Genomic DNA, 15,064 nt, shown 5'->3' with positions numbered 1-15,064 from the left:
TTTTTCCCTTAAGGTGTCCATCAGGAAACGCTCTAAACTAACATAATTTTCCTCTACAGTAACTAGATGTATAAGCTGTTTAACATGTTTCAATATAAGGAAGGATACTTAATTAGCACTTTTGCTTTCTTGAACATTGTTACACCATTTGTTGCCATGAAGCACTTCATTAACACTGCTGCAGGTAATAGTGTAGAAACTTCACCAACAGGAGATCCATGCTCTATGGAAAAAAGGAGCACAGTAGTGACTGCAGCTGCTCCACATAGGATGTGCCTGAGATCAAGAAAGTCCTCAGCTGCAAATGGGGATTTTTTTATAGTACTGGGGCAGAAGGGGGAAGGTTCCAATCAGAATGTAAGTACTGAAGTTCATAACAACAAATGTGGGTGTTACCAGCACAGCAGCACCCCCTTCCCTGCCGAAAACTGTTCCTGTAATACTGATGTCAAAACAAATAAAACTCAGTCACAACAGTGGCAGCACCACAACCAATCACACAATTAAAAATAAGCTCAAAATTTTTCACCAAAATATTCAAAGCCTGCTCTGTAAGTTAGACCAATTTATTGTAAATATTGATGAACCAACAGGTGCAAATTGTGCTCATATTCTCTGTCTGATAGAACACCATGTCACTTTTGGCATCGAAATGCTCAATATTCCAAACTATGTTTTAGCTACCTCATTTTGTAGAAAGCATATGTGCAAAGGTGGGGCAGTTATTTATGTACAAAACAGCCTGTCCTTTAATACAATAGATGTAGAGAAATATTGTGTAGAGAAAGACTTTGAGGCATGTGCCACAGAAATAGAAGCTAACAAGGAACTGGGAATTGTAGCAGTATACAGGGCTCCATATGGTAATTTTAAAGTATTCATGAAACAATTAGATTCTGTGCTATTGTATCTCACAAGAAAAAATAGGACATTATAGTGACTGGAGATTTTAATATAGATTTCCAAGAAAGCTCATCTTCTAAGACAGAGTTTGCAAATTTAATGCATACCTACAACCTTGTCTCCACCGTCAGTTTTCCCACAAGAACTACTGCCACTTCCAGCACTCTAATAGACAATATCTTTGTAGATATGAGTAAAACTCATCACATCAAAGTTGAAAAAGTCATAAATGGTCTCTGATCATGATGGGCAAATACTCACAATTGACAACTTTAATACAAATCAGAACAAAGCTAGTGAACAGTGGAAAACGATTAGAAACATGAATGAGGAAAATATCCAAAAATTCAAATTATGCATTCGGTAGACTGACTGGAGGTATGTTTATCTTGCAAATGATGTTAATACAAAATATAATTTATTTACTGATGAATTATCAGCTATATTTGAAAGTGTCTTTCCAAAAAAGGTCTGTAGGCTACAGAACAGGCAATCAAGCAAAAAACCATGGCTAACCAAGGGCATAAAAATATCATGCCAGAGGAAAAGGAGAGCTATATATAACATCCAGACAATCCAGTAATCCCCTCCAGATGAACTATTATATTTAATTAAATTTAACTAAAGTAATTAAAGAATCTGAAATTAATTGTTCAAATAATAAGATCAGAACGATTTGGAATGTAATAAAGAGGGAAACAGATACTGCACCATCTGACAATGAAAAAAGTGCTGTCCTAAAAATTAACGATTTGGAAATACTGATAGTAAACAGATAGCAGACACATTTAACAACCACTTTCTAAGTGTCACCTCTCAAATAGGTTGCAGTGGTGACCTAAGGGAAGCTGCAGATATTCTGAAACTTAACCTCCCATAAAGTTTTAATGATATAAATGGAACACCCATAACTGTTAATGAAATAAAAAATAATTCACTCATTGAAAAGTAAAGGATCTTCAGGTATAGATAACATCTCTAGTAAACTGTTGAAAGCCTGCAGTAATGATGTAAGTGTAGTACTTGCTCACATTTGCAACACGTCTCTTTATGAGGGAGTTGTACCAGATAGAATGAAATATGCCATTGTGAGACCTCTTTCCAAGTCTGGTGATGCTACAGATGTCAAAAATTATTGTCCTGTCTCTCTCTTAACAACATTTTCAAAGGTTCTTGAAAAGGCAGTGTATAACAGGATTGTGGCACATCTTGATAAACTTAATATTATTAACCACAGACAGTTTGGTTTTCAAAAAGGGGTTTCCACAGAGCGTGCCATATATTCGCTCACAATTGATGTCTTGGAGTCTATTAATAGTAAGAAGTCACCAGTTGGTGTCCTCTGTGATATTTCCAAGGCCTTTGATTGTGTAAACCACAAGATATTCTTGGAGAAGGACTATCATTACGGAATCAAAGGGCCTATAGGTAACTGGCTAAAATCATATCTTGAAGACAGGAAACAAAAGGTGGTTCTAAACGGCTGCAACAAAGGATCTTCTAATCTAGTGGATTCTGAATGGGGCAAAATTCAGCATGGAGTTCCACAGGGATCTGTCCTTGGATCCTTGCTGTTTTTAATATATGTTAATGATTTACCCTTGTCCATTAGTAAAAATTAGTAAAAATTGTGAATTCACAATGTTTGTTGATGATACAAGCATTGTTGTAGATGGTAAGTCTACTACTGATCTGGAGACTGATGCTAATGATATACTCAGAGAAGTTACAGCTTGGTTTTCAATTAATTCTCTTTCAGTTAATATTTTTAAAAAAACTAATTTCATACAGTTCCACACAAAAAATCAAACTCTAGAAAATATAGTAATGACTACCAGGAACTAGAACAGGTGCAATCCACTAAATTCCTGGGGGTTCACATTGACAGTAGTCTCAACTGGGAACAGCATGCGTCCCTTACTCTAAAAAGGCTTTCATCAGCAACTTTTGCTCTAAGTATCATTACTCATTTTGGGGACATCAACATTTTAAAATCATCTTACTTTGGGTACTTTCACTCATTAATGAGTTATGGAATAATATTCTGGGGTAATTCACCAGCCTCAAAAAAATCTTAACTGCTCAGATGAGGGCAGTCAGACTCATGTGTGGGGCTCCTCCGCAGACCTCATGTAGAAAACTTTTCACACAGCTAGGTATTCTGACTACAACATGTCAGAACATATACTCTCTGATGAATGTAGTTAATAAAGACTATGCTCAGTATGAAACAAATTGTTCATACCATAACTACAATACTAGAGGTAAAGATGATCTACACGTTGAACTAAAAAAATTATCACTTGTACAGAAGGGAGTAAAGTATGCTGCTATAAAGACTTTTAATGCATTGCCTAATTATATTAAATGTACAAGAGAAAATGAAATGCTGTTCAAAGGTAAGTTAAAAAAAATACTCGTTAGATGAATTCTCTCCCTTAATAAATGATGTATTTAGTCTCTTAGTTATTAGATGGACGATACAATATTATGTTAATGTTATAGTTATAATGTTATATTGTGAATTGCTATACTAGTTAGATGACAGCTTGTAAATGAGAAAAAGTGATACTTATTTATCTATATCATTGTATTATATTACTATTCTGTAGCATTAATTGTTTTTTTACAATTGGATTGACATGTTCCACATCCAGGCGAATCACTCGCATGTACAGATCCATGGAATACACATACCAAATAAAAAATAAAAAATGACTTGTCAGTCAGGTAGATAAATGCTATGTCTCCCATGTGCTGGACACAATTGCAAGAGAACTTTTTGCTGTGTATCTTGATCTCACACTGCAGTGCCCCATTGACCTGGGAATGGATTGATGACATTACATGGGCTATGTTTGACATTAGACACAACAACTGCACAGTACAACAGAAATCCAAGTCCAAGCGTCTCTCCAACAAGCAAGCAAAGGAGGCACATAGTAAATCCCTTATCAGTCTCATCAACCAAGAATGGGACAAAGTCACAATATCTGTTCTTGGTAAAGAACCAGTTTTGGGTGGAACTAGAACTCTTGCACAAGTCACACCTTGTCTTTCTTCAGAGGCTGCAGAAGAAATATAGAAATGAGACAAGCATTTTGGGCTTGGAGAAGACACAGAAGTCGTCATCTGTCCAGCTGACTAGAGTAATGCCTAGTTTATTCTCCAGCATTCTGAATGCATCAAGATGATGTTCAACTTACTAAACAACAGTGTCTACCAAAACAGTTCCGCTTACTATACAACAGTGTCTACTAAAACAGTTCCACTGCTTGTACGAGATAAATAAGCAGAAAGACTCCAACTCTTCGCAACAGCTCTAACACACATAGTCAGCAAATTGGGGCCTCCTACTTCTGACCAGTCTTAGTTGTTCACCATCTGTCAGGGAAACGGTATCATCATGTATGGACCATAACTGATTACATTCAGTGCTTCCAAGAATTACAGCCTCAGGATGGTTACAACGCCAAGTCACTCTTCACTTAAGTGCCTCTGGGAGCCTTGTTCCAGCTCATTGCCAAAAAGTATGACCATGACTGAACTTTTCAAGTATGTCCTTAGGTCTGCCTTTTTATTCACTGGATATAATTACACACAGACTGATGTCTGGTAAGCCACACCCCAACCCCTAGGGTAAAAATGAAACAAGAGTGTTCCTCAGCACAGTCAAAGACAACCTAAAATGCCAAAAAACGTGGATGTATTGAGAGTTGTGCAACTGCGAGCAGAAATACATTGCATAGACAAGAAAAACAATGCAAGAGATACTGGATGAACACGCAGTACACCAAGCTGCTCTGGACTCACAAATCAGCTGACGCCTAACAGATAATTGTATACAAACATGCTATGTACAATAAAACAGAAATCATGGTTTAGGATGCCACCTATGAGACAATATTGTCAAGGAGGTTGTGGAAAACAGTCTTTTGTGAAATCTCATGAACAAGGACAAACATCATTAAATTACAATTGTTACATGCTTCATGCCAGTGTGCTGCTGACCACTGGATGTTGAAGCTAGAGATTCTTTAATAAAGGTAAAAAAAAATTTAATAAAATATTTTAGTAGTCCAGACTGCTGTTCACAAAAGTTTGAGTGGTTACTAGTTTCAGCTGATTATCCAGCCATCTTCAGCTGTGAAATGATAATAGAAAATTTCAGTAAGAACGGGCACTAAAAGCAATTAATGAAAACTTTGATACAATAAACAATGGTCAATTACATACTGAGCGTGTGTAGTGTCTGTTTCTAATGTAAGGAACAAACCCTTCTTACAAGACCAAATTGATGTACAGTATTATGTATACAATCTCTTTACATCATTAACTACTTGACAACTACAGGCTGTGTGTGCTTACACACAAGGAAAGGAAAAGTGCTAATAGGTGGTGCACTAGTATGCATAGTAACAAAAATACTATCATACAACATAAGTAGTAAAACATAATAAATGAATAAAATAAAAAGATTTAATTAAATAATATATATCTAAAATCATAAAAACCATTAAAAAGTTAAAAAGAGTATATGCAAGAATGTAACCGTATAAGGTAAATAGGGAAAAAGTTTTTCAAGTTCTTAATGCGACACAAATTCATAAAAACAAGAAGGAATTAAATGGGAGTTACACAACAAGTACTTCAAAAGAATACAGCAAAGATAGAGCTATAAGCTGAGTATAAACCCAAATTCCATAGATAAGCATGTTCTGGGCCAATATCTATGTATTCCATAAGTAAATAAAATAGAAAGAAACTTCCACATGGGAAAAATATATTAAAAACAAAGACTCCAAGACTTACCAAGCGGGAAAGCGCCGGCAGACAGGCACAATGAACAAAACACACACACAGAATTACTAGCTTTCGCAACCGATGGTTGCTTCTTCAGGAAGGAGAGGGAAAGACGAAAGGATGTGGGTTTTAAGGGAGAGGATAAGGAGTCATTCCAATCCCGGGAGCGGAAAGACTTCCCTTAGGGGAAAAAAAGGACAGGTGTACACTCGCGCGCGCACGCGCGCGCGCACGCACGCACACACGCACGCACGCACGCACACACACACACACACACACACACACACACACACACACACACACACACACACACACACATATCCGTCCGCACATACACACACACAAGCAGACATATTTATAAACATCCGCACATACACACACACAAGCAGACATATTTATAAACATGTCTGCTTGTGTGTGTGTATGTGCGGATGGATGTGTGTGTGTGTGTGTGTGTGTGTGTGTGTGTGTGTGTGTGTGTGTGTGTGTGTGTGTGTGTGTGTGTGCGAGTGTACACCTGTCCTTTTTTTCCCCTAAGGGAAGTCTTTCCGCTCCCGGGATTGGAATGACTCCTTACCCTCTCCCTTAAAACCCACATCCTTTCGTCTTTCCCTCTCCTTCCTGAAGAAGCAACCATCGGTTGCGAAAGCTAGTAATTCTGTGTGTGTGTTTTGTTCATTGTGCCTGTCTGCCGGCGCTTTCCCGCTTGGTAAGTCTTGGAATCTTTGTTCTTAATATATTCCATAAGTAAGTGTGTCGTAGCCTGATGTTTAAGTTCATGTTTATCGGTTAGGGTAAGTTGAAGAGATGTGATGACTAGAGCAATTGTTTGGTTGATACATATCATAGCCTGATTTGTGTGCACTCCGTAGATAAGTGTGTCATAGCTTGATGTTTAAGCTCATGGGCTGGGCGAAGTTGAAGGGATGCTGTGTATCCTGCTAAAGTCCAGTCAACTTGCATCAGCATTATAGTCAGAAGGACATTTATTTAAAAAAAAATAATACAGTATATAAATAAACAAGGAAATGTCAACTAGGTGTCATCTTAACACAGCCATTATGTCCCTCCTCTTTTTTAGCCTTTTTATCACCATTTTCTCTTTTCATACTTCATTTGGAAGTCACAAAAACTGTTCAGATGTGCCTAGAAGGATACAAGTTGTTATTACTATAATTTTCAGTAACAGACCTGGAAACATTCAAGATAAATTCCATTAAATTTTGGGCATGCAGCCGCACACATAAAACTTCCTCCACTGATATATCGGTCGCGTTTCGTCCAGCCATCCTCATAGTGAATCACAAGACTGACAACAATATGCCAAGTATGGACTTATATGCTCCACTGCAGCGGTATTGTGCATGCAGGTCTCAGACACTGGACAGTGGCAAAAAAATACACTTACATATGCACTGCCTGTGGTAAAGGCACACTGACATTCGATTTGCTTATCACTGTATGTTCGGCAGTGGTGACACCATGACAACTTCTATGGATTTTATTTAGAGACTTAGCAACGTCAGGCTGAATAGTACAGATGTGCTTGTTAGTTTTGACGCGGTATCATTACACACCAAGGCACCTTTAAAGGACTCTTTCTCTCTTATTGGCCAACATTTTGATAAGAACATCAAGGCTATTTGAAATTGTTCTTTTATCATCTTATTTTCAGTTTAATGGTGAATTTTATGAGCAGATTGATGACGTTGCTATGGGAAGCCCCCTCACCCCTGTGGTAGCTACTTTATTCATGGAAGACTTCAAGGACCAGGCACTGGACTCAGCAAGTTATAAACCAACGGTCTTCTGGAGGTACAGGGACAACACATTTGTGGTATGGCTGCAGGGGATGGATGAATTACATTGATTTCATGAGCATTTGTTTTCTATAAATTCTATAAAATTTACTCTACCTCCCCTTTTTGGATGTTGTCATTTGCCATAAAGATGATGGCACATTATGACAAGCCATATATAGGAAAACAACACACACAAATCTATATCTACATGCCAGTAGCTGCCATCACCCTTCACAGGCCATAGATGTTCTTAAGACCTTAGTTCATAGGGTGCACTGTACATCCAATAAAGATAATTTGCAAGAAGAGCTTGCATACCTCAGGAGCATTTTTAAAACGAATGAATTTTTTCCGCAACAAAATCATAGAGCATCCAATGTAAAACCTAGAATGCAGGCAAGTGATAGGGAAGAAGACAGTAATTCCTTCAGATCAAGTGCGTTTTTGCCCTATGTGGGTGCTCTTTCCTCGAAGATAGGCCATATTCTTGAGAACCACTGTGTTAAGGTGACCTTCTGGCCACTCACAGAGCTTGCAGTTTTACTTGGCTCTGTAAAGAATGATTTACTGCTTCTTAAAGCAGGTGTGGTGGAAATTGTGACAAGTCACATAGGTCAAACATCTCGCACTGTTCATGGGAGACATGTGGAGCACTGAAGATGGACACACTTATTACAGCCAGACAAGTCAGCTGTAGCCGAACATTGTATTGATACAGGGCATTCAATGAATTACAGTGATGTGAAGATTTTAACATCCACCTCTTCCTTTTGGGATTCTGTCTTCAAGGAAGCTATAGACTGTCGATTAGCTAATAATTTAATAAATAGAGATAATGGTTTTAATTTGAACAAAGCATGGAATCCACCTCTTGGGGTAATGGAACTGCAGAGAAGTTGTCATGGTGTCACAACCGCCAAACATACATCGATAAGCAAATTGAATGTTAGTACGCCTTCATCACAAGCAGTGCATGTGTAAACGTATTTCTTTGCCACTGACCAGCGTCTGTGACCCGCATACGCAGTACCGCCGCAGTGGAGCATATAAGTCCGCACTTACTCTGAGGATGGCTGGATGAAACACGGTCAAAGTATCAGTGGAGGAAGTTTTATTTGCACAGCTGCATGCCCGAAATTCAATGGACTATTCATTACACTGTAAGAAGTTGAAAATGCACATTCAAGATAATGTTTCTGAGGGTTTACAGGCTTCCAACACTGAGCTTTGGAAACTTTGCTCCATAATTACAAAAAGAATATTAATAACTAACTAATCAATACATGAAAAGTCAGTGTATGTGGTGATTTTGTATAACTTTGGTTTGTTCCCCACAGAAACATTCTTAATAAGAATAGAACAACATTGCACAATGGCAACTGCTAATTTACTTATCAGTCCAATTGCCTTTTATGGAATAGATGTGACCTTTATAAGAAATCCTTTATTTAGCTATGGCTGTCAAATGGTGGCAATATATCAGTTCCTGTTAATTAGGTTTAGCTAATAAGAGGAAAAGTACAGTTTCATAGAAACACAAATGCTCATTCAAAAGAAGTCTGCAAGCAAACAGTGGGAAGATTTATACCAGTTTCACGCAGTAGTCAGGAAATTCATTTCTTTTTTTTTTTTAAATTATTATTACAGCAATCTGTGTCTGGATACACATCTTTATTTAATGACTGTCAATTTGATATGTGTGTAATCTTGGTTGTGCTGACAGTATTACTCTGTTTGTCAATATTGTGTATTCTCGATGGTGTTATCACTTGAAGGGAAGTTTATCAGCATGTAAAAGTGTATGATATTTGACAATAATTATATGCTATGAAAATAATAATTCCTAAGATACGAAGTACAGACATGTCAATACTCTGAAACTTTAAAATACGAAAAATAATGTATTTGCATGGGGATTAATACAAGACATTATTATAGTCTGATATGGTAATGATGACAGTTTACACAACTCAAGACATAGACAGAAATTGCTTTGTTATCTGTTCCAGTTGACAGTTGCAGTAAGCACACACACATGTTCTGCACTTGATGAAAGCATGTGTACTGCAAATTATGTCTCTTATTTACTTGTGCAGAATTTCTCACTTACCACCACTAATAGCTACGACAGCTCACAACAGGTGGAGTAAAAATTCAGAAAATAAATCACTACAATCACATTTCATGCTCGCATTGACTATGACAGTCACAGCAGAGCACCGCAAACACTATAGAACACTCTTTGGTTCTCAGAGAACATATGATGTAGATGTGCAGAACAAGCCTAAACTCAACTGCCATCCTTTGTGCCTCCAACTGTAATTTTAAAAATGGCCATTGTTAAAAATGAGTGCATGGGCAAAGCAGGGACAAAGACTCAAGAGTAGTAGCTACCAAAATGTAATTTCAGAAAAAGTCTGTCACAAACTAATCTAAACACTTAACTGATACTGGCATACTGCATTAATGAGACAGAATAATGAACAGCCCTTATTAAATGTGAGGCTTGGAGGACATATGAGCACAAGGCCATAAATCATCAGTAACACCTGAAGGTGACTGCTGCAGCACTATTTCCTAAAGCAGCAGCACTGTTGTTCTGTAGCAGAAAGACCTAGATTGTGTCAAACTTACATAGCTGTATCCTCAAACGGAATCATGGAAAATGAAACAATGTATTTAAGTTGTTTCCAACATGAGTGTCTGATGTACGATATTCCTGTATCACAGTCCTATTCCTGCTTGCTGCTAACAAGCATCAGATCAATGTTTAATATTACTGAATATGCCTTTATAGTGAAATGCATCAATTCTGACATGCCTATGGTTTGTGAGGCATTCATTGGTCTAACTCCATTATTTCAGAGAATAATTAAATTACCAATTTCCACTGTGTAATGACGATGGAAATTTCTGGATAGAGTAATATGTACAATAAGGGAAAGGCAGCCACTCACCTGTATTGAGCCAATGCATGGGAACAGAAACAGTGTTCACACTAGCTTTTGAGCACTAGCACTACTTCAGACAAAAGTAGACACATTCACATACGCAATAGCACAGACACCCAAATGTGCACTGCTGTGTTCACAGCAAGACTTCCACTATGACTGACTGGCCGAGCGGTTCTAGGCACTGCAGTCTGGACCCGCACGACTGCTCTGGTCGCAGTTTTGAACCCTGCCTCGGGCATGGATGTGTGTGATGTCTTTAGGTTAGTTAGGTTTAACTAGTTCTAAGTTCTGGGGACTGATGACCTCAGAAGTTAAGTCCCATAGTGCTCAGAGCCATTTTGAGCCACTGTGACTTGAATGACTGTATGACCTATTTGACTCACTAAAATTAGAGGAGGAGAGGCAGAGGGGGTGAGGGCGAAAAGGAAGATGAGGGTGAGGGAGAGGGCAAGGGTTAATTTAATTCATTTGCAGCTTTCAATTAATTGATATTACTTTGTGGTCTGTTTGATAGTACACTTTATTATCTGTTTCATTAGTTCTTTCCATCAACTAAGCTTTCCAAACAACAGTAGTGAGCCATGGCTGGCTACAATTGGAGGCAATAGCACCCCTGCTTGAAATCCTGGAAGTCACGGCTGCTTCACACCTGAGTGGAGTTACGTGTTTTTTATTGGTGCTTGTCATCATAAGACAACGCCTGTGTTAATGTGGAACAGGACCATTTATATTAACGTATTTCGCAGTGATTGTGTGTACAGTCTTCAGTCAGTGTAACTGATGGTAATTTGTTTTCCCATGCCACATTCCATGCAAGTGCATGAGCATTCTCTGTTGTAAACTGAATTGATGAAACTCAAATTGCAACATAATCTGTGTCAAAAGCAAGACAATTTTTATAGATAAGTTTGCCCTAGTAATCAGATTTGAGAGCACTGATGTTTCACCTTGTTAATTTTTGAATAATTTTAAGGAGTGTTTAACTTGTCACTTGTATGTGTAGTCACTTCCAGGATAAGTTAATATTGCCTACATCCTGGACATTCTTGTTTGTAGCCTTATTTGGGCAGACTGCTGTTCCCTTCTGGTGTCTGTTGGCAGGGTAGCTCTGGCAGCAGACAATGCATTCCCGTATCCTGGGCCCAGAGCACAGACGTATTTTCTTTCTGCTACAGCATCATTTCTCTCATCATATGATGTCCAGGTTGGCCTGCAATCAGGTGCCTCTATACCAGCTGCCAAATGTTGGCTCAGGTTAAGTAAATTTCATTGTTTAATATGTGCCAAGGTGGAGCATCACCATTTAATTCCAAAACTCTTGATCTATTCAGTATTGTGAATTCAGCAAGCACATAAGCTTTAAAGTGTTTTCTGCAAGTCCGAAGTTCCTTGTCACTATATTTGTTCTTTAACTGCTTGTTTAAGCCTTGCACCCTTATTGCTAGTTATGGAGCATGTTAAGTTTTAAAGCCCTTTACTAATGAGTATGAACTGTTGAGTTTTTAGTTTTTTATTCACAGTCATTAGCTAACTCTATTCATTGTGAATAACTAGCTCCATTCATTGTGAAACTTGCCTGCTTGTTGCCTGTGATAGCTGTCTGCTGTATTTTGCCACCTCTTCTTGTATTTTGGGGGATTGTATATTTATTTAAAGGTCATTGTCAATGTTTCTGCTGTTGTGTACCAGTTGAGAATCACATTTAAATTGTATGACCTCACTGGAGGAGTGTGTATCTTATTGCTTAAGGGATTTTATGTAGGTTATAAATTGTTAAGGACTTTCCAGCAGCCACGATCAATGGGATGACTTGTTAGCCTTATTGTATTTTGGGTGGGTGTTGTCTGTTGTTTAACGTTTTATCCATGCTTGGGAATTGTTAGTGCCTTTAGTGACATTCATCTGTAATTTATCGTACTGGTAAATTCAGTTTGTTCGAACCAAACTACAGTCACGTCTAGCTAGTGTGACACCTTACTTGTGTTTGAGGGCTTATGTATATTCCTTGTCCTAAGCCCTATTTGTAATTGTGTACATTGCTAAAGTTTTTTTTATTAATGAATTGACCCTGTTCACATTCTTTAAATTATTGTGAGCATTGATACTCATTTCTTGGCAAGGTTTTTAATTCGTAATCATAATATATATTGTTGAGCAATAAAGTGTTGTTGTTGTTGTTGTTGTTGTTGTCTTCAGTCCTGAGACTGGTTTGATGCTGCTCTCCATGCTACTCTATCCTGTGCAAACTGCTTCATCTCCCAGTACCTACTGCAACCTACATCCTTCTGAATCTGCTTAGTGTACTCATCTCTCGGTCTCCCTCTACGATTTTTACCCTCCACGCTGCCCTCCAACGCTAAATTTGTGATCCCTTGATGCCTCAAAACATGTCCTACCAACCGATCCCTTCTTCTAGTCAAGTTGTGCCACAAACTTCTCTTCTCCCCAATCCTATTCAATACCTCCTCATTAGTTACGTGATCTATCCACCTTATCTTCAGTATTCTTCTGTAGCACCACATTTCGAAAGCTTCTATTCTCTTCTTGTCCAAACTAGTTATCGTCCATGTTTCACTTCCATACATGGCTACACTCCAAACAAATACTTTCAGAAACGACTTCCTGATACATAAATCTATATTCGATGTTAACAAATTTCTCTTCTTCAGAAACGCTTTCCTTGCCATTGCCAGTCTAAATTTTATATCTCCTCTACTTCGACCATCATCAGTTATTTTACTTCCTAAATAGCAAAACTCCTTTACTACTTTAAGTGTCTCATTTCCTAATCTAATTCCCTCAGCATCACCCGATTTAATTTGACTACATTCCATTATCCTCGTTTTGCTTTTGTTAATGTTCATCTTATATCCTCCTTTCAAGACACTGTCCATTCCGTTCAACTGCTCTTCCAAGTCCTTTGCCGTCTCTGACAGAATTACAATGTCATCTGCGAACCTCAAAGTTTTTACTTCGTCTCCATGAATTTTAATACCTACTCCAAATTTTTCTTTTGTTTCCTTTACTGCTTGCTCAATATACAGATTGAATAACATTGGGGAGAGGCTACAACCCTGTCTCACTCCTTTCCCAACCACTGCTTCCCTTTTGATGCCCCTCGACTCTTATTACTGCCATCTGGTTTCTGTACAAATTATAAATAGCCTTTCGCTCCCTGTATTTTACCCCTGCCACCTTTAGAATTTGAAAAAGAGTATTCCAGTCAACATTGTCAAAAGCTTTCTCTAAGTCTACAAATGCTAGAAACGTAGGTTTGCCTTTTCTTAATCTTTCTTCTAAGATAAGTCGTAAGGTCAGTATTGCCTCACGTGTTCCAACATTTCGGCGGAATCCAAACTGATCTTCCCCGAGGTCTGCATCTACCAGTTTTTCCATTCGTCTGTAAAGAATTCGCGTTAGTATTTTGCAGCCGTGGCTTATTAAACTGATAGTTCGGTAATTTTCACATCTGTCAGCACCTGCTTTCTTTGGGATTGGAATTATTATATTCTTCTTGAAGTCTGAGGGTATTTCGCCTGTCTCATACATCTTGCTCACCAGCTGGTAGAGTTTTGTCATGACTGGCTCTCCCAAGGCCGTCAGTAGTTCTAATGGAATGTTGTCTACTCCGGGGGCCTTGTTTCGACTCAGGTCTTTCAGTGCTCTGTCAAACTCTTCACGCAGTATCGTATCTCCCATTTCGTCTTCATCTACATCCTCTTCCATTTCCATAATATTGTCCTCAAGTACATCGCCCTTGTATAAACCTTCTATATACTCCTTCCACCTTTCTGCCTTCCCTTCTTTGCTTAGAACTGGGCTGCCATCTGAGCTCTTGATATTCATACACGTGGTTCTCTTCTCTCCAAAGGTCTCTTTAATTTTCCTGTAGGCAGTATCTATCTTACCCCTAGTGAGATAAGCTTCTACATCCTTACATTTGTCCTCTAGCCATCCCTGTTTAGCCATTTTGCACTTCCTGTCGATCTCATTTTTGAGACGTTTGTATTCCTTTTTGCCTGCTTCATTTACTGCATTTTTATATTTTCTCCTTTCATCAATTAAATTCAGTATTTCTTCTGTTACCCAAGGATTTCTAGCAGCCCTCGTCTTTGTACCTACTTTATCCTCTGCTGCCTTCACTACTACATCCCTCAGAGCTACCCATTCTTCTTCTACTGTATTTCTTTCCCCTATTCCTGTCAATTGTTCCCTTATGCTCTCTCTGAAACTCTGTACAACCCCTGGTTCTTTCAGTTTATCCAGGTCCCATCTCCTTAATTTCCCACATTTTTGCAGTTTCTTCAGTTTTAATCTACAGGTCATAACCAATAGATTGTGGTCAGAGTCCACATCTGCCCCTGGAAATGTCTTACAACTTAAAACCTGGTTCCTAAATCTCTGTCTTACCATTATATAATCTATCTGATACCTTTTAGTATCTGCAGGGTTCTTCCACGTATACAACCTTCTTTCATGATTCTTGAACCAAGTGTTAGCTATGATTAAGTTGTGCTCTGTGCAAAATTCTACTAGGCGGCTTCCTCTTTCATTTCTTAGCCCCAATCCATATTCACCTACTATGTTTCCTTCTCTCCCTTT

This window comes from Schistocerca gregaria, chromosome 3 (genome assembly GCF_023897955.1).
Source record: "Schistocerca gregaria isolate iqSchGreg1 chromosome 3, iqSchGreg1.2, whole genome shotgun sequence".
NCBI classification, from domain to species: domain Eukaryota; kingdom Metazoa; phylum Arthropoda; class Insecta; order Orthoptera; family Acrididae; genus Schistocerca; species Schistocerca gregaria.
The sequence above is the reverse complement of the archived record's forward strand: the minus strand, read 5'-3'. Positions refer to the sequence as shown.